The following is a 25,702-nucleotide window of genomic DNA, read 5'->3' as shown; positions in this document are numbered from 1 at the left end:
ATGTGACGTTTTAGATCTCCACTCTGTGTAAAACCCTTACCACATACTTTGCAGAGAAATGGCTTTTCATTTGTATGTGTCCTGATCTGAACTTTTTGATGTCCACTTATTGCGAAACCCTTACAACTCACTTTGCAGCCAAATGGCTCTTCACGTGTATGTGTCCCAGCGTGGATTTTGAGGTTGTTACTGCTGTTGAAGCCCTTACGGCATACTTTGCAGACAAACTTCTGTTCATCAATATGAATCAGTGTGTGGTGTAACCTATTTTCATCATGTTTAAAACTTTTTCCACACTCTTCACAAATCAATGGCATTTTCTTTCCTTTAGTCAACTTATGACTTTGTTCACGTTCTATATTTGTAAAAGTCTTGTCACGATCTTTTACGAGAGAGGTTCTTAATTCAGAAAAAACTTTCCGTCTCGTTTATGTTTTCCGAACATTTCTTCCCTTGCTGGTTGAACTTGCGTTGTAAAAAGACTTATTTACAACAGGCTTCTATGAATATTCTGAAATATAAGAATAATTTTAATAATTGTCTAAGAGTTCTAACATAAATGTAATGAGAAGATTTCGTGAATTTTATATTATATCGCAGCATTGCGAAATTTCCGGGTTTACAGTTGACACATCACAAAGTATCTTTGACCATGAATCGTATGGCCTGGCAAATATTTCATAAAAGTTGAATGCAGTCATATCTTCAAGATCAATCTTGGCCCTTCATATAAGGTTCTCAAAAACATTTGTTTGTTTGATCAAACCCTTCATCATGAACAAAAGTTCAAAAGATTAAAATCTTATTTGTCAGACAGGAGGTACAATATAAAGTTTGAATAGACAACTGAATAATTCTCACGTAAACACAACATGATGCACATACTGATAATGGGTGAAATTTCGTGATTTTGAAATATGAAAATGTAAAATTTAGTTATTGCTATTTCCCTATCTACATTTTTTGACAATTTTCATTTTCTGTGAATGTATGACCCATAAATTGATAGAGTACGTTAGCATGACCTATATCCAAGCTTCTAGGGATATAATTGCATGAATCGGTTATCATAGTTTGATGTTTAGTATAAACAGATTTGTACACGGAGGGAAATGAGTTAAGTACCGCAGTACTCACAACTGTAATATAAATGACAATTAAAAAATATGCTGCACTAAAATATCTAAACCTAATCGTATAAGCGATGAAATGGTTTTTAATTTTGAGTCATATAGACGGCTGTACAGCTAGCCACTATCTTAAAACTATGCAAATAACGCGTCAAACTATTAAATAGTAACACGTATTTTACAAATTGTCTTTAACAAAATTTTTGAAAGCAAAATAAAAAATAGCGCCAAGGACACTGTCTCGCAGCCATTGATAAGAAATTATGTACAAATTTATAATTTTTTACTAAAAAATAGACTGTACATATCACTTTTATATAAGAAGTAAAAAATTTCTTAATAGCTCAACACTCTTATATATGTATATGTATGTACATATCATACGTAAGTATGTAAGAATCCTTCCACTTATTCTGTCTGATGATTGCAGGATACATGAAACTTAAGAGACAGATATCATATATATATATATATATATATATATATATATATATATATATATATATATATATATATATATATATATATATATATATATATATATATATATCACATGCGCGGTCAAGTTTGAAGTTTGTCGTCTCAATAAATTATCTGACATGAAAATGCAAAATATCTTTCAATTATACAACATAATTGTCTCATCAATATACATAGCAATACTTTTTAGAGCCCTTCAAGCTATATCCCTGAATGGGAAAGGTACTTAAAAATGCATATTAGTAACTTGCTTTTTTAAAATATGCTAAAAAACTTACATTGACATTTTATCATATTCCATCAATGTACATGTAAGGTTTCATCGACTTTATCAATCAATGTATATCTCTTATTAGAAAAGGTCGTTGAATATGCAAATTAGTAATAAGATGTTCTACAAAATCAAAACTGACTGTTGATAATATTATATCATGGTATCTACAATATACATAGCAATATTCTTCAACTATAGTCAAATCAATCCAGATATATATCCCTAAATGGGAAAGTTAGTTAAATAGGCAAATCATAATAAGCTTAAATGAAAATGCTAAATAGCTTCAATTTTTATTACATGCCTCGTATATGGAACGTCGCTCGTTCCGGGATTCAATGGTAACTCGATGATGACATCACGGGTTGCATAGACATCCTTCGACTGAAAGTAAACTAGTAAATTAAACAAATTGTTCTATTTAACGGATTTTCGTCTGACATGGAAAAGAAGTATGTGATTGTCATTTGCAAATAAACCTAAACATTTTGAGTGAAAACTATGTACGAGCATCATCGAAACCACGCGCCTCTTTACGGCAACAGATTAGCGTAGGTCAGCGGCGCGGAAATTATGTTCTGGCTCGCGAGAATGTGTAAGAGAGGAAAGGCATGTAATAAACAGTATAACCCGAACAAGGGACTACGTACTCTCGAGGCAGTAGACCATTTACCCTCCTTTACGTCGGGCAAATGGTCCTTTGTTTGGGCTATAATATATAATATCGTAAAATCTTCTTCACGTTTTGTCAACTTTAATTAGACCAATCCAGATATATATCTCAAATTAGAAAAGTTTGTTGTATATGTTAATTAGTAATTAGATGTTCTACAAAATCTAAATCGACTTTTGGTCTTTATAGTTTCTACAATGTACAGTGAAAGTGTTGTCAATGTTGATCAAGTCAATCCAGATGTATATCCCTAATTAGGAAAACTCATTAAATATGCAAATTGGGAATCGATTTTAGTAAAAATACTTAATGACTTTCAATAATGTTGTATCATAGTATCTTCCAAGTACATTGAGAGTTTCGTCAACTTTGATCGAGTCAATCAAGATATATAACCCCTAATTAGGATAGTTCATTAAATATGAAAATTAGGAACTAGCTAAAGTTAAAATGCGTGATCACTTTCAGTGATCATAAATCATAGTATCTTCAATGAATGAATAAAGTTTCGTCAATTATGATGGAGTTAATGCAGATAAATATGCCTAATTAGGGAATTCGTCAAATATGCAAATTATCCTTTAACCTTCATGTCACATCGTTATGTCTTTCATGGGGATAAATCCTTGTGTAGTCAACATTTGTAGCAAATGTCAACCAATTCTGTGCAGCCGTTTTCATTGTAAGTCTGTTTTTCAAAAGTTATTAAGTATGCGCATTAGCATTAAATATACAAGCCACTCTAACCAAAATCTAATCAGCTCTTGCCATAATCATATAGTACCTGTCTACCAAATTTGACTTGAATCTGTTCAGAAATTCTTGAGATATAGTGTAAACAGACAGACAGACAGAGAGAAAGACACATAAACACACGGATACAGACACACACAGAGACAGACAGATATCGGTGCGACATTAGTTCATGTGTGTGAATACGTGAGCTAAAAAGTGGTGGTGTACAGATAGTTAGATGCGTTGCTCAAATTGAGTTAGCGGGCGTCTCTAAAGATACCGGCTGGAATGTCAAGGGTTGCAGAGTAGCCTCGTTCGGAAAAAAGTGCATACAGTTCGACATATTCAAGTTCCCTGAAGTTCACCAACAAGAGTTCACATATGTTTTTAAATCTTGACTTCTGTAACGAGCGATGGCGGCTACACAGCCAACACCATAGCAAAAGCCGGCGAAAAGCTACGATTATTGCAGTTGCTCAACGTTTTGACCTGTTTGCGTGCCTGTAACACCGATGAAGTCAGGTATCGTTGTCTCAGAGACACTGACTCATCAACGCCCGCCAGTTTCGTAGTCAAACTTGGATATTGAATAGTGGGATACTTTAACTTCCGCCGCCGTTAAATACTGCTTTTTCGCTTGTTGGAAAACAGGTTTTGCTCTTCCTCAAAAGGTTACTCTGTTGTCACAGGCACTCGTTAGCTGGGTACTCTGCTAGACCGATCGATTTTCTGCTGGATATATCGATCCCATAGTCGATATGCCCGCCACTGCAACGAGCGCCTGTGTCTGTCGCACTTGAAATAGTTTTCTGTGCATAATAGGTGGTTCCGCCCTCACACCTTGTGTTGTTCAAAATTCAATAGACAGTCCCAGGGGGTAGGTAGCACAGTCACCTGTGGTATATTCCGCTCTGCGTCTATACGCCCCATAGATGTGTGTACATATGCCTGAGGTTCTTCTCAGGCATATGTACACACGTCTATGGGGCGCATAGACGATGAGCGGAATAGACCACAGGCGACTGTTGTTGTTAGTAATAAGTCTACTCACACCTTAATTAGTGCATAATAACAAACTTATTTAGCTTGAAAGTGAAGCTCATAAAAATAATGCTTAAAGATACAGCTAGTGGGGCGTAAAACCAACCAAACCATGGAGCGTGTTTGGGAATGAGGGATCATTCTATGCCTGTTGCACATAGGTTGACTCCACGGTTACGTGTGGTTCGATACATATCGGTCGCCGCGTGGTATGCCTAGAAAAACCACGCGGCGGCCCCTATGTATCGAACCACACGTAACTGTGAGTAGAAGTGTTGTCGGAGATAAGCAGGATAAGCTTCGGAGGAGGCGAGCGTTGCGCAGTAAATTAGTGGAAGGCTCATAAGAATGAGGCAGTCGGTAAGTCTGATACAACAAGTTCGATATAAAGGCTCACGTTACAACACTTGTGGTCAAACAAGCACATTAGCTTGAGTCTTAGTTACCTTACCGGCATGAGGCGATGAGATGTATATTGTGCTGGTAAAGTCCACACCAGTAAAAGTGAACGATGATGCTTCATTTACCCGGATTTCTGGGGAGTGGCTTGGACTGGATCCTAATATGGCTTACCAATATCTTCAAATAGTTAGCATATTTGCATATCGTATCTTTGGGATCCAGTGCTGTTGACGTAGATGAGAAACCGTTGATTGCATAGTGTGGTTTGAGGTCACTTTAACCCCAACAAATGGTGCATGATTATCACAACCTACAAACGTTTCCTGTCTTCATTTACGCCCCTTGCCGACGCTCAGGACGAAGGTCACAAATAGACTTTTTTCCCGGTTATGCCGCAATGCATGCAGTGGCTATATCAAACACCGTATAAATAAATAAACAAAAACTGCCCAGTTATAGCACACTACACTGACACGCCAATCTGGTTTGAAACGTTTTATTATAGAAAAACAAATTACTGGTTATACAAACGTTTAAAATTATATCAATATAACAACATCAGCAAGCAAATGGGCACCTACTTGCCAATGAGAACAGATAGCTAACACATGCTTTAAAAAACTCGATAATCGTAACTTTGAAAAATAATCTTTGCATTTAAAATAAAATACAAAAGATAAATTTATTTATTTATGTGTGCTATTGTGTGCCACAGTATTTAATTTGTCGACAAACATCGATTTTTTTATTTTTCAAAGTCAAGATTATCGAGTTTTCAAAGCAGTGTTAGCTGTCTGTTCTCATGCGCAAGTAGGTGCCCATTTGCTCGCTGATGTTCTCATACTGTATTGTAACAATTTGAAACTTGGTGTGTAACAAGTATTTTTGTTTTCCTGCAATAAAATGTTTCAAACCAGATTGGCGTATCAGTGTAGTTTGTTACTAGGCAGTTTTTGCTGATTTATTTTGACTGCCCACAAGCAGCGTTGAAGCCGATCTTGTGCCATCTGACTCCTTTAATGTTGTCGACTACAAACTAGCTAGCTAGCTACAACTAAAACCAATTAGTGTATAAAGCAGTTTTATTGCAGTTCACTGCAAAGCTTTGCTGCGCTGTCTAATACTGACCAGATATGAACTGAAAATGCTCACGTGTTTCATTATATATTGCAGTTATGTGTGAATTTGAACCTTTGCCACATGTTTGCAACTTCATTGAAATTATCATGACCAACATAATGAACAATATTCACCCCATTAATTCTAAAAGTCCATGAAGTATATAAATATGTAATTAGCTGAAATAAAAATATTCAATTTCTGTGACTGCTGTCATTGTATCACCACTTTATATAGCAAGTGTAATTACCTTTGGCCCAGTCCTTCAAGCCATATATACCAAACTGTGAAAGCTCATTAGATATGCAACTTACAAATTAGATGACCTGAAAATGTGAAATGACTTTCAATATTGTTTTAACCTGGTATAATCATCAATGTACATAGCATGTTTTGCCAACTTTGATCAAGTGAATCTCAATATTTTAGATATCTACAAACTGAGTAAATATTGTACTTGTATGTTTGTTTATGATTTGAAGCATAACAATCTTCCTCATACAGTTGAACACTATTTTGAGATTCCAAAGCACTCGTATCCAACACGTTTAACACAAGTTGAAAATTTTCGTATTCCAGGCTCAAATTTGACAATTTCACAACATAACATTAGGTATGCAGCTGTGAAACACTGGAATTCGCTGCCTGACTATCTCAAACAATTATCAAGTAGACAAGTTTTCAAGTCTGCATTGAAACATCACTTACTGAATTTACATTAAAACTGTGTTTGTTTCTATCCTCCATCACACTTAAGCTTGTACTGAAAGTTATTAGTATACTCACGGGCCATGAAATAGACTAGTTCTTTTATACTATTTTCATTGTCCCCACCAGATTTTACAATATTGCAGTGTTCTTTTCTTTTCTTTGACTTTGTACAACTTCAGTAATACACAGTTTCTGATAATTTTCATTATTGTACATACTGTGAAGCATTTGGTGAAATAAAGCATTCATTCAATTAACGAATATCATTGACAATGCAAATTAGGAATTCGCTGAAGAAAAATGCTTAATGACTTTCAATAATCTTGTGTGATAGTGTCGTTAATGTGTATAGCAAGTTGCGTCAACTTTAGTCCAGTCAATCCAGATATATATCTCTAATTAAGAAAGTTCATTAAATATGCAAATAAGAAATTCGCTGAAGTAAAAGTGCTTAATAATTTTCAAAAATTTTGTATCATCGTATCTTCAATGTACATTACAAGTTTCATTAACTGTGGTCAAGTTAATTCATGTATATAAAACTAATTAGGAAAGTTCATTAAATATGAAAATTAAGAATTGGCTGAAGAGAAAATGCTAAATAACTTTTAATGATATCGTATTATTGTGTCTTTAATGTAAATAGCAAGTTTCATCAATTTCCATTAAGTCAATTCAGATATATATCCCTAATTAGCAAAGTTCGCGAATTAGCAACTATCTTTCATGTCACCCCTTAATGGTTCCCACGGCTAATATATCTTAGTGTGATCAACATTTGTAGCAAGTCTCATGAAATTGTGAGCAGTCCTTCTCAATGTTTAGCCGTTTTTTCTAAAATCATTAATTATGCTAGTGAGCAAAACGTAAGCAAACCACAACCACCCAAAACTAATCAGTTCTCGCCATTTGCAAACTGAATCTATGTACCAAATTTGATTCTGATCTGATAAGCAGTTTTTGAGATATCGAGCGCAAAGACAGACAGATACACACACATAGTTACACAGACACATAGACAGACACACAGACATCGCTGTGACATATGTTGACGTGTGTGAACACGTGAGCAAAAGTGGAGTGCAAAGTTTGCTTGAGTCCATTATGAGCCGGGATGGGGTGCATTATTGCTATTATTTTATAGTTTTGGCAATGCCAGTGAATTTGTAGTTGTAGAAAACGAATAAAAAAGGAAATTTAAACTGAGTTTGAAGCCAGTGAGCGTCGTCCAGCATGATCGGCCCTGACTCTGTACATATTACATGCACTCCACACTTGCACAGTGCATTGCACTGAACACGCGTTCAGCACAAAAAATGACCAGCACTTTCACGGTTCATTTTGAATTGAAAAACGATGTATTTTCGAAGGAAATGAAACGTAACTGCATCCCTACCGTCTATATTGAACTTGAAACATCACATTTAAATATCATGCCATTCAAAAAGCCGACACGGTGAAATGCCAGAGATGAAGAAAACGGAATGTTAATGTATCGACATCAGCATGATCAGCGAGCTGCATGCCATGGTATCAGCTGATCAATACGATCATTATTATGTCGCTAGTAGTACAGCATTCATTGCAAACGATATCAACAGAGTTCAACATTGTTATTCAAATGTTTGTATTTCAATAATAATTGTGTCTATAAATTTAATTTTCGATGGCTTCTTGAGAAGAGCTATTTTATTTCGGCGAACAACAGAACTTGACGTAAACGGGTGCTTGAAAGGTACAGTTGACAAACATACTGGAGGTTTCGGTACCGTCGCGATATCGAGAACACGATGAATGAAAAAACGATGAATGAAAGTTGTCTCCGATTACAGTCAGTGCATCAGAATTAGGTGGCCGAGATGTTAGATCAACGGAGAGTCAACGGTCGTCATGATTGTTGGTAGTAGCTGACCTTGGACCGAGACCTTGAATGGCTCCGTAGTATATCCGTAGACACTTCCGGTCAAGGTTGATGACAGCAAGCTGCCGTTGTTGGCCTGTTTACGGCTGGTTCGAGTAGCCTTTCATGCTTGCATAGTTTACATGGCCACTGACATACATAATATGCCATGTGTCAAACCCAGTATCGTCTAGGAGTATTCAAACGTACTGAGTTCTGTTTCACCTATACGGCAACGAAGCGAACCATGTTGTCAACAAACGTGGTAGTACAACCAGCGGGAGCGCCAGCCAGACAGACGACAAATGCGTGCGTGAAGACTCAAAAAATGTGATAAATCGTTCAGTAAAACATTATTATCAATATTGTGCACCATTATCAAGATTTGTGGTTTTGTGTATTACATGGTTTATCCGATACTTTCCCTCCTTTTAAATGCGCAGTCCTTTTTTCGTTTTCCAAAACAAAACTTGCTCGCTGTGGGGCCGCAATGCTGAATAATGGAATACATTATCAGTAATAATGTATGGGTATGACGTCACAAAATTCACTGGTATTGACAAAGCTATAATATAATATATAATATCGTAAAATCTTCAATGTACACAGCACGTTTTGTCAACTTTGATTAAACCAATCCACATATATATCTCCAATTAGGAAAGTTTGTTGTATATGTAAACAAGATGCTTCGCAAAACCCTACTGAATGAATGTTTGTGAAAGAGATAACTGGAAATGCATGATATGATGCTTGTACTGTCGGGAGTAGTCAGATCTGACCGTCGTCAGTCTAGTGAAAAAAATGACACCGCAGCATCTCACAAAAAAAAAATCCATACTGCCCTGTGAAGCTGAAGTGAGTATGAGGATGACGCCAATTTTACACTCGCAAGTGTTTATCTCACCTGAAATACACACAGCAAGTTGATTACAAAGTTGCACATTCCCAAAAAGGCAATTAGGGTAAACTATTTTACAGAATCGGTTTGGAGACCATGACGTGATTAAGCCTCTCCTTGTTTTTTTCAGTTATTAGTTATTTTGTAATATACAGAAAGAGTTGATGATTGATATCTTTCAATCCCTTCCATATTATAGTATCATTTGTCCGAAAATGAAAATAAGGAAGGTCGGGAAGAAATGATCAAATAAATAAAATTATGTGGGGTACACACTTATCAAAGACTTCGCAAACTGGCCAATCTCCCAATTTTAGCCATTGTGGTCCACGCCACCATAGCGTGCTTTCAGCTAGTTGTGACGTCAGAATGCCGCGAGACAATAGATCGGCTGGATTATCAGTTGTAGGACAGTATTTGTACTCACCAATGAGTTCATTGGCCTTGATTTCAGTAATTCGATTGCTAACGAAACATGGCAACTTCTTATTGTTTTGCAACCAGTATAGGACGGCCTGACTATCAGACCACAAATAACACTTGTCAATACTAATTTGTTCGTTGAGACTGGAGTGAACAAATTTCAGAAGACGAGATCCTAACAAAACTCCTATGAGTTCTGCGCGTGGTATTGTCAAAGGTTTGACTGGAGTCACTCTACTTTTGGAAAGTACAAGGGCAGTTTCGCGCGTCTGCGGATTGCGTAAATAAACTGCTGCGCCGTAGGCCTTCTTGCTAGCGTCAGAAAAAGCGTGTAATTCGAATTGCTGATTTGCTTTCTTTGGTATCTGAGTTGAATGGGTAACGTGGGATTTGTATTTCGGAAACTGTTTGTAATTCGTGGCATATCTTAACCCATTCGTTTCGAAGATCGCTTTGTAGCGGTTCGTCCCACTGAACTTGTGCTTTCCACAATTTCTGGACGAAAATCTTAGCGTTGATATGTACGGGAGTAATGAAACCGAGAGGATCGTACAAACTTGCAGTTGCTCTAACAATTTCTCGTTTCGTAACAAGTGGTTCGCTTTCTGTTGTTTTGTCTAAATCTTTATCTGGGTAGCGAAGTGCATCTGATTCTGTATCCCAGCGTAAACCAAGTACATTTGCGATGCTATCTGAACACGGAATATTTGCCTTTGCAACAATTTCTTTCAACTCAGCGCAGTTAGTAGCCCACTCGCGAAGATTAAAGCCGCTTGATTTCATGAGATTAATTGCCTCGGTATGATAATCTATGAGTTTCTGTTCAGAGTCGCGTCCACTCAAAACATTATCAACATAGATATTTTTGCTTAGATCTACGGCAGTTTCAGATCCGTCATTTTCTAAGTGAAACTTGACGGTTGCGTTCAAAATGAACGGCGAACATGCGGCACCAAACAACACGACTTTAAAGCGGTAAATACAAAATGGACTGTTTGGATCGTCAGGGTCCGATAACCACATGAATTTTGTGAAATCACGATCGGACTCCTCTAGGCCTACTTGTAAGAATGCCTTCTCAATATCTGCGGAAACGCCAAATTTGTGCATGCGGAAACGGAGCATAATCGAAGCAAGATCATTTAGTAGCGATGGCCCTGCGTCTAAGCAGTCGTTTAGACTGGGGTTGTTTCCGACCTTGCAGCTACAGTCGTAGACTATTCTGATAGGCGTTGTATCGGAATTTTTCTTTACGGGATGATGAGGTAAATAATGGCCTGAACTTACATCATCATTAGTAACTATCTCTATGAAACCGCGTTCCAACTGATTTGTGATTAGTTTGTCGTACACTTGTCTAATCTCCGGTGTTAATCTTTGTACCATCGTGCGGGTTCGTTTTTCGCAAACATTTCGATTTGTCGGCAATGCGGGGTGGTCTTGGCGCCAGGGAAGTTTAGCAACGTATCGGTTGTTTTCAGAGCGAAGTTTGTTTTTGGTATAACTGTCATAAGTAACTTCCTGTTGACTAACATGGTCGTCAGTAATGCCAATACTCTCAACATTCCAGAAGTTTTGAAGCAAGCTATTTTCCCCAGAAGTATGTGTGGCAACATGCATTACAGTAGAGGTGGGGAGGGAACTGGAATTTGGATGTGACAAGGGCCCAGACAACAAATAACCCAATTTAGAAGACACAGCAGTGGGTCCCTGTCCACGGATAACGTGATCGCCAACAAATGAATAATAGAAATCTGCTCCTACCAAAATTGAAACTTCGAAATCGTACGCATCAGATACAGGGTGTGCTAATTCCAACTCTCGCAAATACGATAATCTGACAATCCTAGCACTAGACTTCAAATGGTTTCTAAGTGGTGTAGTTATCTGAGGTACAATTAAAGCACGTATATTAACATTACAACCATTAGGTATAATTACCGTAATTTCTGCAATCTTCATTGATCGTAAACCAGTGGATTTCGCTCCAAGTGTGGAGACGTTTATGAGCTCAGAGTCACAGTTATTAAAGTCTATACCGATTGCTCTGGCGGTACGTTCAGTGATGAAACTTCTCTGCGACCCGTCGTCAAAGAGTAGCGTTGCCGATTCAGACATCGTTGATCCTCTAGCCTTGATGTCTGCGATGGCGGTCTTCAGTAGCACCGATGAATTTCGGCTGACATCGGACGATACCAAGGTACGAACGTCATCCCTCGTTGCGGCTGGGCGTTTTGGTGTCTCTCCGGTGCATATTGCTGTGTGGTGTTTGCGCTTACAGACCTGGCACTTGTATTTCGATTTGCAGTCTGAAACACGATGAGTACCACTAAGGCAGTTGAAGCACAGTTTGTCTCGTTTGACGATTTCTAGTCGTTTTGTCTTGTCGGTGACAACCGTGCAATCTGTAGGTTTATGCCCTGTCTTCTTACAAAACGCACAGTGCTGTGGTTTCGATGCCTTCTGACGAGTTGTTGTCAGAAAGGCGGCGGTAGCAGGTGGTTGATCGGTAAGATCGAGTTCAAAGTCAATAGTAGTCTCACCTGCTCTGTCGGCTTCTATTTCTCGTTGAATTGATTCTCTTAGACTCGTTAATGTCCAAGCTTCATCTCCCTTGTCTCTGGAGATCTGTTTTCGGACGTTCGCAGGCAGTTTCTCTAGGATTATCGGAATCAGCAGATCCCCGAAAGTGTCATCTGATTTGCCGAGTGCGTTCAGTCCGCGAATGTAACCTTCCATATTGTCGTGAAATGTTACTAAACTGTTCAGAGTTCCGGTTGGCCTCTCGAGTTGCCATAACGCCTTCATGTAAGCGTTGATTATCGTCTGAGGTTTACCATACCTTTTCGTGAGTACGTCGACTGCTTGCAGGTAGTGGTCATTGGTCAGTGGTAACATTTGGATGGCTCGTTCTGCTTCGTCACGGAGATGTGCCCGCAAATATCGGAATTTTTGGACACCACTTAAACTTGTATCGTTGTGGACGGCAGCATCAAATCCATCTTTGAAACTTTGCCAGGTGAGAATGTCACCACTGAAAGGAGTCAGCGTCAGCTTCGGTAAGATGACTTTTCTTGTCGTTTGTTGACTGGAATCTGGGGGTTGACTTACGTGAGTGCTCTCTGGTGTGGGACTGCTGGTGTCGGCTGGGGTTGAAGGATTTGCTAGGCGTTGTAGAAATCCCTCGAATCTCACCAAGTCCTCGTTGACTTTAATCACGTAATCGTCTGCTTCTTCGAATTCTCTGTTGTAATCGTCGTCATTTTCGATATTGTTGAGGATTTGTTCATCTAAGGCTTTGATCTTCTGGATTTTCGTCGCCATACTCGCAATGGTAGCTTTCAGCGAATCGATCTTGCTGGGTTGTAGTGGAGTATCGGAGTTGACGATTTCTTCAGCCTTGTTGATGAGTTTGGTCATCTGCGAGCGGTGGCCCCTTCTGCAACGTTTGTCTTTCTCTATGTCGGACATCTTGGTATCCTGGTCTCGGCACCAACAAATGTGGGGTACACACTTGGGGATAGGTTCGGTTAGAGAGAGACAGAATAGGCCGGAGACAGCTTTGTATTGTGTCTTAGTATGACCAAGTTCAAATCTTGACCTTTATTACTATCACAGGTCCATATATACAGTGTAGTATGAATAATCATTAGAATCAATGAATGACACGACTACCTAATGACACGCCCAATGCATAATCTAAATAATTAGTAAAGGAAAGGTGGGCGGAGCTACACCATACATGTGATTCCCAACAAATTATGATTCTCCAGCATCTTGTGTTCATTGTGTCTCTTCGGTCATTGGAGCTCAGGCAACTTGTGTTTAGAAGGGTACAGTTAGATTTAGGTGGGTGAGATTCTTGAATCTCCAGGTGAATCATGATGTTGTAGCTGAGGGACAGTTTCAAATAGGGTCAATAATAGATCTACGGCTTGCTGATTTTCACCTTGAGTTATCTTATTTCAAACTGTAGCTATAACATGGTATTCACAGCTACACGTAAAATGTCACCTTGACTTTCATTCATTCATTCTTCATCAGTTTTGTTAAAAGCATACCAAGCAATAAATAATGTTTATTTAATATTTATTTCTGGGCAACCCTAAAAATTCAAGTAGATGCCAAATTTATTTCACGCTATATTTGTACACTTGGTATTTCTGGATACACTGGTATATTTCCTATATCAATGATATACATGTATAGCATTGAACAAAATTTCATCTACTGATGTTTGCCTGCATATTCATGTAGTATTTGAAATAAACAACCTAATGTGCTACACTGTTTTCATGATATTGAAGATGTCATAATTTCTTTCGAGAGAGAGAGTGGAGATACCATAGCCAAAGAAAAGTGACTTGTGTGTTGAAGAATAAATTATGCAGATGTTAAGGTATGAGTCATTGCTAAAGGAACGAGTAAAGTGTTGTTTATGACCTGAAAAGATACAGACGTGTTGAAAATTATAACTATCAACAAACAAAAGTGCAAATAGTTATCCTGGATTTCATGGAAATGTGTCAGGACTTTCCCTCATTCAATCTTTGTGAGTTTTTTGTGAGTTAAAGTTGTCATTTATATAACTTTTAATGTTGAAAAATGATCAATTCATTAAAATGTTCGTTGTCTGCTCGCAAAGTGATTCTTTTTCACCCTGGAGTGCGGAGACAAAACGTTGTGGGACGCCACACTGTTTGATTGACAATTTTATGAGATGAAAGTTGCAATTTGTGAACCACTCACAGACCTTATTGTTGATGAACTTCCCCCCATGTGGTATAAAATTGAGACAATATTCGGAAAGGACCAATCATTGCGCAAGTTTTAGAGAAGACAATCAACCCGAGGGATATGGGAGGGCTTTATTTTTAAAATATCATCCAATGATACATCCTGAAGGAAAGTCATTCATTGACGCCAAGTCGCAACTTTGAACAAAGCGAGAGCCCGGGGATGTTTGAGTACGATCACCCGGCCTCGACAATATTTACCCAGAGACCGGCGTTGGCGTTGATAGATCATACCATGTAAAGTTTTCTTACTACTATCTCGCATTACTTTTTTGCGGATATTTTGTAAATCACACATTTCCAATCGCGTAAATAATAAGCTTAGGCTCCATGCACTGAGAATAAACCAAGGGACGGACTACGTCGCATCAGAACATTTCCACGTCCTTTCGTGTGATGATCGACCTCCGCCACTCCATCCCGGTGTCAGCCCCGGCCGGACTGGATGTGTTTAATCACGGCAATTTGACAGCAATACTTGAAAAGAAATACACTACATCCCTACTCATTGTAAAACTTTATCTTTCTGACATTATTATCCAAACATCCTTTCACAAACTCCTCACTTTGCGCGATATGCACATATATGTACGTTTTCCCAGGCCAGGAGATACGGCGCGCCTTTCATCGGCTTGTAACATACACAGGAGTTCGTTGACCTCATCGTACGTCTGGGCGACCGACTGGGCGACGCGCGCGAAATCGAAATATCTTTTAAAAATTGGAAGTTTTGAATAGTTCATGTTGTTTGAATGTTATAATTTTTAAAAGCTCATGGCTCCTATCATATTCCTATCTATTGGTCTAAATCTACGCCTCTTTTACGAGGGTATACCGTTTCGGTCACAGGTTAATAATCGCAATCATACCAATCCATAATCCAATAACACTAGGTCAAAATTTGTAAGACAATAGTTGTAAACATAGACACAAAACAGCACAGAACAGACAGTAAATAGACGGTACAAACAAAGTCAAATTCATGAAAGAAAGATATATGGACCTCTGGCCAAAAGACCAAGAAGTGATGTCAGGTGTTTCGAAAATAGTAAGCGCATCCTGCCCCACATGTGGCACCCGCCATATATCAATCTGTAAGTCAGATAGGTAGTGGTCACTAACTAAGGCCCAATGTCACCGATGCCATCAGTGATCATTTGTCGAAGAGAGATATTGTATTTATCTACCAGCTTGCGATACCTGCCAAAAAAGCGTTTGAATGTAGAGACAAGTCTTGCTCTGGTGTAACCTTGATTTAACAGTTTGAAAGAGAGATGGCCATGTCTCTCTACAAAATCACCATATGAACTGCATGCTCTTGCATATCGTATAAGCTGGGAAATGTATACCCCATAAGCAGGTGAGAGTGGAATATTACTGATGAGGTGTGGAAAATTAATTATACTAAAGTTGAAATCATCTCTCTTGTCATATAGCCTAGTAGAAAGGTGACCATTGGAGTCAAATTCAAGTAAAATGTCCAGATATGAAGCAGAAGAGGCCGTTTCTGTAGTATCTTTTATCTCCAATTCTGGAGGATAAATCATAGCGAGATATTTACTGAATTCAGAGTTATTCAATGAAATAACATCGTCTATGTATCTAAATGTTAGGTTGAAAGTACGAGCTACAGAGACCTTTTTCTGCTTGATAAGGTTCTGGATAAATTCTGCCTCGTATGAGAACAGAAATAAGTCGGCAAGTAAGGGAGCACAGTTAGTGCCCATGGGAATTCCTATACACTGTTGGAAAATGTGTCCTCCAAATTCAACAAATATGTTGTCAATGAGGAAATCAAGCATACTGATAATGTCATTCTCGGTATAAAACACTTTAGCATTAGTTGTATTTTAACAAAATATGTAGAATTATACCCTAATACCACATATTTGTAACGGCGTGAACCGTTTTTGTAGAAAAATGCTTGGTTGATGATGTTTTTCAAGCGTTCTTTCAATTTATCATGTGGTATGTGGTATACAATGTGGAAAAATCGAAAGTTTTAATAGATGTTATTTTTGAAACAGATCTTGATTTCAAATTTTCCAAGAGTTCCTTCGAATTTTTTAATATCCACATTTGATTTATACCACTCCGAGAAAAGACAACATCACAGTATGATTGAAGTCCCTGTTTAACAGTACAAAGAACAGAAGTCAGTATCTTTGATAACTCTGTTGTTGAACATTTTGAAGATCCTGCGATAAACCTAGCTTTGTAAGGTGTTTTGTGGAGCTTTGGTATCCAGTATAAGCTAGGCAACTTATTATGGTCATCCTTTGTTGTAATATTAAAATTATCCATGAATGACTTATGGTTTGCCAAAATTTCAGATTTGTTGAACATTGATTGTCTGTAAGTGGAGTTGGTTGAGGTCTTAGTTACACCAAGTTCGTCTATAAGACATTCAAAATAATACTTCTTACAGACAAATACAATGTTATTGGCAGCTTTATCAGCAGGGACGACAACATATTTGTCATGGATATCATTCAAACACTTAACAGCATCAGGATCTTTAAATACAGAATAGGGTCTTCTGCAAACATGTGATCTTAGTCGACCAATACGGCCACGCACTATTTTCCTCACAGATTTGACCCATTCTGACAGTGTGTCCAACTCTACATCCTCCCTTTTAGCCCATTTCCTGGCATAATCTTCAACTGAGTCCATAATGATCTTAAAATTATGGTTCCAGTTGATCCTGCGAGGTTCTCTGAACTTGGGTCCACAAGATAATATCTTACGAAGGTGGTGATGTTCAACCAAGTTCAGATCACCAGTGATGACATGGCCAACTGGAGTATATTTGAAGGGAGATGTAGAGCAGTCACAGGATGCTGGTGTTTGAAGGAATTCATCAATTTTTAAGTGCCGCAATGCCTTATTGTAATTGAATATTTTATTGGAGATTGTCTTGGTGTATTGATATGACAGAATAGGTACAGACTGGTTCTTAAAGTATACAGGTATAGTTGATGTAACCTTTTTGTTGTGTAGTATATTGCTGATATTAATGGCATCAATTCCTTTGTTAGTAAATGGAAGATGTATGAAATGACGATGATCATCAGTCATAGGTTCAGCACGAACAGGCTTGTATAGTCTGTATAGTGCAATGTCAGCAATAATACTAACCAGTCTGTACGGTTGTTTGTTCGGATCTGTCAAAGACAATCCCAATGCATAGACATGCAACCTTCTCAAGTCCTTGATGGAAAGAGCAAATAATGAAGTACGAATGTGATGGAGACCTAAAGGCTTCTGCAATAAAAGAAGCAGTTCATGAAATTTGTCATGGCAATTGGATGTAGCTGATGTATCCAATTTAGGCCGATGGTAACGCCTATGTCCATGACTACGTCTTCTACGGACAGAAGACTCAAATAGGCCCATCACATTCACTTCTGAACAACCAGGACTTGAGAGATTGCCTATATCTTTGATGTTGTCATTACAACCATAAGGCATTGGCGGTACCTAACTGTCTAATCCAGTGGTATTCTCTCTGTCTACGGAATGGTGAAACTAAGTGTGGGGCTGTTGGTTGGATGGTATATTTTTTCAAGAATACGGACACGCATAGACAAAGTGGAGTGATCGTCCTGGTTAAAATGCTTATAAAGTTGCACATCCAAAGATCGATTCACTCCACTGCGATGTCCGTTCATTCTAGATCGTAAGCTGTTTCCTGTTTCACCAACATAAATGAGCCCGCACAATGAACACTCAATTCCATAGATTACGTTTTTTGTTGTGCAATTCAGAGGTTCCAGACATTTGGTAGAATAGGTCTTACCTGTCAAACTACTACTGAACTGTTCTGTAGTGATGAACATACTACAGGTTTTGCAGTTTTTAATACCGCACTTTGTGATAGAACCTGTATAATCACAAGCTGGAGATGACTTTAAACAGTCCGTCAGTAGCAATTTGCATGGTTTAATTGTCTGGTAGCTTTCTCCATTTCTGTGATAAAAATTGCCCTCTGATTGCACGTATGATGTCTTAGTAACATCCCGAAGGATAATCCGAGGGACACACGGATTTTGAGCTACTGTGCCCCGTGTAGCTGGTCGTTAATGTTTGTTTGCACAGGCAAAACATGGTCGGGGGGTGCTACTCCGCGGCTTGTCCGGAGTGTTCGTTGATGTCGCTAATTAACAGTAAAGCAAACCCATTCACAATTTTAAAGAGGATACGAGTAAATAAAGGTATGGCTGGAGTAAATTAACATGTTTCGGGACATTATACGCGTAGAGATACTTGAAATTAGCGGTTTTCGTTTGTGCTGAATTTGTTCCGTTAGAACATAGGGTAAGCGACGGGGGTCACGTATAGCGGTCGGGCGCACTTACAAACAAAAAGTCGGTCGCGAGCCCCCCACTGGAGACGGAATATTATAATTATTAATCGCAAACACGGAGATAATTTAAGCAAACAAATTAAATCAGGTGAATGTCAGAATAATCCGCAAGAAACTTACCGAAATGTACCTCATTAAATGCGATTGTGTTTGTTTATATTTGCCTTTATTATAATTTCTCGCGCGGGGGCACCGTCAATTGTTAGGGTAAGCGAGAGTACACGGGATTTTGCGAGAGATTTTGAAAAATCGCATTTTTTATCAAAATTATGAATTTTTATCAACATATTACTGTACCACCGTGTTCCTGAATGAGAAGAGAACGTGTGGCCACAAAACAGGGTCTCTTTACGATCTGTGCTTGGAGAACGGGGTGAAAAAATGATCCGGGCGTAAATAGGTCAACCTGAATTCTTTTACTATATAGTAGTAATTAGTAATTAGATGTTCTAAAAAATCTAAATCGACTTTTGGTCTTTAGTTTCTACAATGTACAGTGAAAGTGTTGTCAATGTTAGTCAAGTCAATCCAAATGTATATCCCTAATTAGGCAAATTCATTATAAAATTAAAATTAATTATGCAAATTGGGAATCGATTTTAGTAAAAATACTTAACGACTTTCAATAATGTTGTATCATGGTATCTTCCAAGTACATTGAGAGTTTCGTCAACTTTGATCGAGTCAATCAAGATATATAACCCCTAATTAGGATAGTTCATTAAATATGAAAATTAGGAATTGGCTGAAGTAAAAATGCGTGATCACTTGCAGTGATCATAAATCATAGTATCTTCAATATATGTACAACGTTTCGTCAATTATGAGGTGGTTAATTCAGATAAATATCCCTAATTCGGAAAGTTCGTCAAATACGCAAATTATCCTTTAACCTTCATGTCACATCGTTATGTCTTTCATGGGATAAATCCTTGTGTAGTCAACATTTGTAGCAAATGTCAACCAATTCTGTGCAGCCGTTCTCATTTGTATGTCTGTTTTTCAAAAGTTATTAAGTATGCGCATTAGCATTATATATACAAGCCACTCTAACCAAAATCTAATCAGCTCTTGCCATAATCATATATTACCTGTCTACCAAATTTGACTTGAATCTGTTCAGAAATTCTTGAGATATAGTGTAAACAGACAGACAGACAGAGAGAAAGACACATAAACACACGGATACAGACACACACAGAGACAGACAGATATCGGTGCGACATTAGTTCATGTGTGTGAATACGTGAGCTAAAAAGTGGTGGTGTACAGATAGTTAGATGCGTTGCTCAAATTGAGTTAGCGGGCGTCTCTAAAGATACCGGCTGGAATGTCAAGGGTTGCAGAGTCGCCTCGCTCGGAAAAGAGTGCATACAGTTTGATATATTCAGGTTCACTGAAGTTCAGCTACAAGAGTTCACATATTGTTTTAAATCTTGAATTCTGCAACGGGCGATGGCGGCTACACAGCCAACACCATAGAAAAAAGCCGGCGCAAGGACTACGATTATTGCAGTTGCTCAACGTTTTGACTCGTTTGCGTGCCCGTAACACCAATGAAGTCAGGTATCGTTGTCTCAGAGACACTGGCTCATCAACGTTAGCCAGTTTTGTAGGTAAACTTGGATGCTGCATAGTGGGATACTTAACTTCCGCCGCCGTTACAGTACATTTACCAATGATTTTGACGATGAGATACAACTGGATATTGATACACTACCTAATTAGGTTTGTCAGTTTGCTCGCGAATTTACCCTTTTAGTGGTCAACTTTACAACTTTGCGCCAACATCAGACAGACTAAAACAGCAGGTGACGCAGCAAGATGTCTGTAAACTAATTTACTATGTAGTATGTTTATATCTTTACAGCAGCTATCAGTTTCAATGGTGACACACACAGAGACTGGTTGCCAAGTTTTACAAGCAGTCCAAAGTAAAGTTTTTCATTTTACACATCACTCTATTATTTTTTAAGTCATGAACTTTATTGATATTCAACTACAAAGAACACTGTCCTCTGAGTCTAAATTTGCAGTAACGTCGTTCTTTTACCACCTCTCCGTGAATTTGAACTGCTTGTAAAACTAGGCAACCAGTCTCTGTGTGTGTCACCATTGAAACTGATAGCTGCTGTAAAGATATAAACATACTACATAGTAAATTAGTTTACAAACATCTTGCTGCGTCACCTGCTGTTTTAGTCTGTCTGATGTTGGCGCAAAGTTGTAAAAGTTGACCACTAAAAGGGTAAATTCGCGAGCAAACTGACAAACCTAATTAGGTAGTGTATCAATATCCAGCTGTATCTCATCGTCAAAATCATTGGTAAATGTACTGTAATTGTTTTCACTTGTCGGGAAAATGTTTTGCTCTTCCCCAAAAGTTACTCTGTCGCCACAGGCGCTCGTTAACTGAGAAGTCTGCTCGATCTATTGATCCCGTAGCCGATATACCCGCCACTGCAACGAGCTCCTGTGTCTGTCGCACTTGAATGAATTTTCTGTGCATAATATTAATAGGGGGTTCCGCCCTCACACCTTATCTTGTTCAAAATTGCATATACAGTACCATAGGGTAGGTAGTACAGTCACCTGTGGTCTATTCCGCTCTGCGGCGATACGCCCCATAGACGTGTGTATACTAGTGCGACACTTTTCTCTTTCTGGCTTTGTGTCGTGAGTCGGGTTCGTACAGGGCTTTACACAGTTAGGAGTGTAGTGATACATAGCGGCCGCCGAGCAGTATGCCTATTATTCTATGCATACTACGCGGCGGCCGCTATGTATCACTACACTCGTAACTGTGATTTTATAAATAGGAAAGTGGTAGCCGGCCTGAGTAATACTACACTGCTTAGAGGCCCCGTAAGGGTTTCTGACTTAATGGTACCTGCCGGCGAAGTTCTGCTGAGGTTAACGGCCCAACCCAGGCCAATAAAACACTGGGAGTCGTGTATTACAGCTCTCTGCCATTCGGCTTATATTCTTTAATGGTTAAATACATCATTCAACAGGAACGACAGCAACAGCTTACTGGAACTAAAGCAACAGCTTCACTGCTAAACTCTCTGCTCTCTAAACTCTCTGCTTACTTTACTCAGGATCGTACGTAGCTCCACTCAGCAGGGAATGAATGTCTGGAATGCCAAGTATGCCCACTGGAACTATTTGACAGCTACGGAGTACTGGAATGAACTGTCTTTCTGTTAAGACAGTCTGGCAAGGCTAAGGCAGCAAGACCAGAGTTTAAGGTGATACTCTGGGAACAGGAACGAGCAGCATACAGCCATTAACCAAGTCCTTAACTGGACTTACCCCTCTGCTCGCTTAACAGGAACCTGGTCGCTGTGGGGTTAGCTGTCGGCACACTGGCCGCTGGATCAATGCTGAAGCCCCTCGAGGCTAAGTCAGCAGCAATCTGATTAAAATCAGATGTAGAGTACGGCGACGTCTTTGTACTTGCGCGGTTTTCTCTTGTTGTCGCCTCGTAGTGAGAGGCTACAACAAAGAGAAACCGCGCAAGTACAGAGACGTCGCCGTACTCTACATCTGTTTTTAATCAGATTGAGTCAGCAGCTGCTCAGGATATCTGCAAGCCTTGCCGCCGAGACGTCTGAGATGTCTCGTAATCATACAGCAACTCTGTTCTATCAGCAACTCCGTTCTATCTGCTTACAAAACTCTAAGTCCATAGCTTAGAGATCTCTGCTACTACTGCTGGGCATAACAGCATCCTTCCCCTGTGCGTGGAGTAGCGCCCGATGCTAACTCAACAAAATCACACAAAACACTGGCTTAAGTATGACTTCTCTGCCAATCAGAAGCCACTTTTGCACATAGAGCCTTAAGCCAATGACATACGATAGTTTGCTCATTATGATTGCCTAGTCTGTATATTAATATCCCTACTTAATATCATCTTAATACTAATACTGCCACGTTGGCAAAAACAACTGTCAGAAGAAGTGATAAATGACTACACACTCTAAGACAAAGAGACGCATTGGAATGCAGTCCAGTCATGTCATCGGATATGTCTACTGACCTCTTAAGTGCATGTACAAGGACAGTACGCTACTCGCTACTATAATTAAACGTAAACACAACAATTAAAAGACACTCAACTAATTAAGAAACCATTACAAAGACGTTTACACATCCAGAAACGTAGTATGCCTTCTCAGGCACTGTACACACGTCTATGGGGCGCACAGACGATGAGCCGAATAGACTACAAATGACTGTGGTAGTTAGTAATAAGTCTACACACACCTAAATTAGTGCATTATAACAAACATATTTTAACTTGAAATTAAAGTAAAAAAAATAATGCTTAAAGATACAGCTAGTGGGGCGTAAAACCAAAACATGCACTTAAGAGGTCAGTAGACATATCCGATGACATGACTGGACTGCATTCCAACCAAACCATGGAGCGTGTTTTGGAATGAGGGATCATTCCATGCCTGTTGCACATAGGTTGAGTCGATAGTTTCCGAAGCTAACTAGACGCAGAGGTGTATATATAGAAGAAGTGTTGTCGGAAGCGAGCGTTGCGCAGTGGATTAGTGGAAGGTTTATAAGAATGAGACAGTCGGTAAGTCTGATACAACAAGTTCGAGGTAAAATGCTCACGTTACAACACTAGTGAACAAACAAGCACATTAACTTGAGTCTTAGTTACCTTACCGGCATAAGGCGATGAGACGTATAGTGCTATAGTGTGCTGGTTAAGTCCACACCAGTAACAGTGAACGATGATGCTTCATTTACGCGGGAGATGCTCATATGGCTTACCAATAACTTCAAACAGTTAACATATTTGCATATCGTATCTTGGGGATCCAGTGCTGTTGATGGAAGTGAGAAACCGTTGATTGTTTAGTCTGGTTTGAGGTCGCTTGAACCACAACAAATAGAGAATGAGTATCACACCCTGCAAACGTTTCCTGTCTTTATTTACGCCGACGTTCAGGACGAAGGTCACCAATAAACTTTTTCCCGGTTATGCCGCAGTGCATTTCAGTGGCTATATCAAACACCATATAAATAAATAAACAGAAACTTCCAAGTTATAACACACTACACTGACACGCCAATCTGGTTTGAAACATTTCATTGCCGAAAAACAAATTACTGGTTATACCACAGGCGCTTGACTAATTTTAAAATCACTTGTCTGTAATTTTAATGTTGAAACATGCATTTCATTAAATAAATGTGCAAACGGAAATCATGTGGACAGCTGTGGCCGCTCAGCTCTACTGTTAACCATACGCACTTACACCCTAAGGGGTGTAAGGTGTACATGACAGCCGAGCGGCCACAGCCTTACTATGGGCGCTGCTCACTTTATGTCTCAAAAGCCGTCCGCATGATTTCTGTTTGCACATTTATTTAATGAAATGCATGTTTCGACATTAAAATTACAGACAAGTAATTTTGACATTATAGTCGAGCGCTTATCGTTATACACACGTTTAAAATTATATCAATATAACAACGTGGGCAAGCAAATGGGCACCTACTTGCCAATGAGAACAGATAGCTAACACATGCTTTAAAAAAATCAATAAACTTAACTTTGAAAAATAATCTTTGAGTTTAAGATAAAATACAAAAGATAAATGAGTTTATCTTTGTGTGGTATTGTGTGCGACAGTACTTAATTTTTCGACAAACATCGATTTTTTATTTTTCAAAGTCAAGATTATCGAGTTTTTTAAAGCAGTGTTAGTTGTCTGTTCTCATTCGCAAGTAGGTGCCCATTTGCTCGCTGATGTTGTTATACTGTATTGTAACAATTTGATTTTTTTTGTAACAAGTATTTTTGTTTTCCTGCAATAAAATGCTTCAAACCAGACAGGGGAGTGTGTTATAACTGGGCTTCGACCCACATGCAGAGTTAAAGCCGCTCTTGTGTCATCTGACTCTGTTAATGTTGTCGACTTTGCCAGCTAGCTACAGCTGAAAATAATCAGCGTATTAAGCAGTTTTATTGCAGTTCACTGCAGTAGCTTCGCTACGCTGTCCAATACTGAAAGTGTAATGCTCCGTGTCTATTCTGACCATCAGCGACGAAAATATGGTAGGGTGTAATCTGCCATTCAGTGCTATGAGTATCATACCCTGCGTATACCCTACGGCCAAATCCCCGGGCACTGCATCACGGAACCGGTAAAATAATTGTAGACCTATCGTATGGAAAGCCATAGCTGTCTTATGATGTATGAGAACTATATGTCACCCCAATTAAACATTACACGATGCAGATATGACATTATGTGATGTGGTTATAGCATTATAAGATGAGGTTATACAATTATGTTGTGAGGTTATAGCTTTGTGTGATGATGACATGCCATTATGTGATGAGGACATGCCGTTATGTGGTGAGGGAACCTGACTTAAGGAAACGGGCGAGGTTTCAAAGTGAATTGCCGATGGCAATGCATAATGCTTCCATTATGTTGATAAAAGCCTTGTTTCGCAGATTAAGCTTTAATATCGTATCAGGTTTTACAACAATTTGAACAATATTTTGTTTTCATCAAACGTCTTGAATCGCAGAAAATGCCACTCAACATCTATACCATTAAATTGCATATGACATTCTTTCGCTCAGGGGAACTTTGGGGCTTCTTTTGGTAGCGAGCAAGAGCTACATAGCTCTAAATAGGTCAGCCCGTCATTTTTACAGCCTGGATTGTCGGAATAATTCATCCTACCATCTTGAAAATTGTAGTAC

The 25,702-nt window shown here is 38.8% G+C and overlaps 1 long non-coding RNA gene across 1 annotated transcript; it reads right to left on the bottom strand.

The window, feature by feature from the left end:
- On the bottom strand, positions 1–23,892 carry LOC139129022 (uncharacterized). Its single transcript, XR_011551487.1, has 3 exons — positions 23,644–23,892; positions 4,785–4,959; positions 1–511 (listed from the first exon to the last, which is right to left on the bottom strand). It is a non-coding gene; the product is annotated as an uncharacterized lncRNA (long non-coding RNA).
- Positions 23,893–25,702: the final 1,810 nt, after the last annotated feature.

This window comes from Ptychodera flava, unplaced genomic scaffold (genome assembly GCF_041260155.1).
Source record: "Ptychodera flava strain L36383 unplaced genomic scaffold, AS_Pfla_20210202 Scaffold_85__1_contigs__length_474606_pilon, whole genome shotgun sequence".
Taxonomy (NCBI): Eukaryota; Metazoa; Hemichordata; class Enteropneusta; family Ptychoderidae; genus Ptychodera; species Ptychodera flava.
The sequence above is the reverse complement of the archived record's forward strand: the minus strand, read 5'-3'. Positions and strand labels throughout refer to the sequence as shown.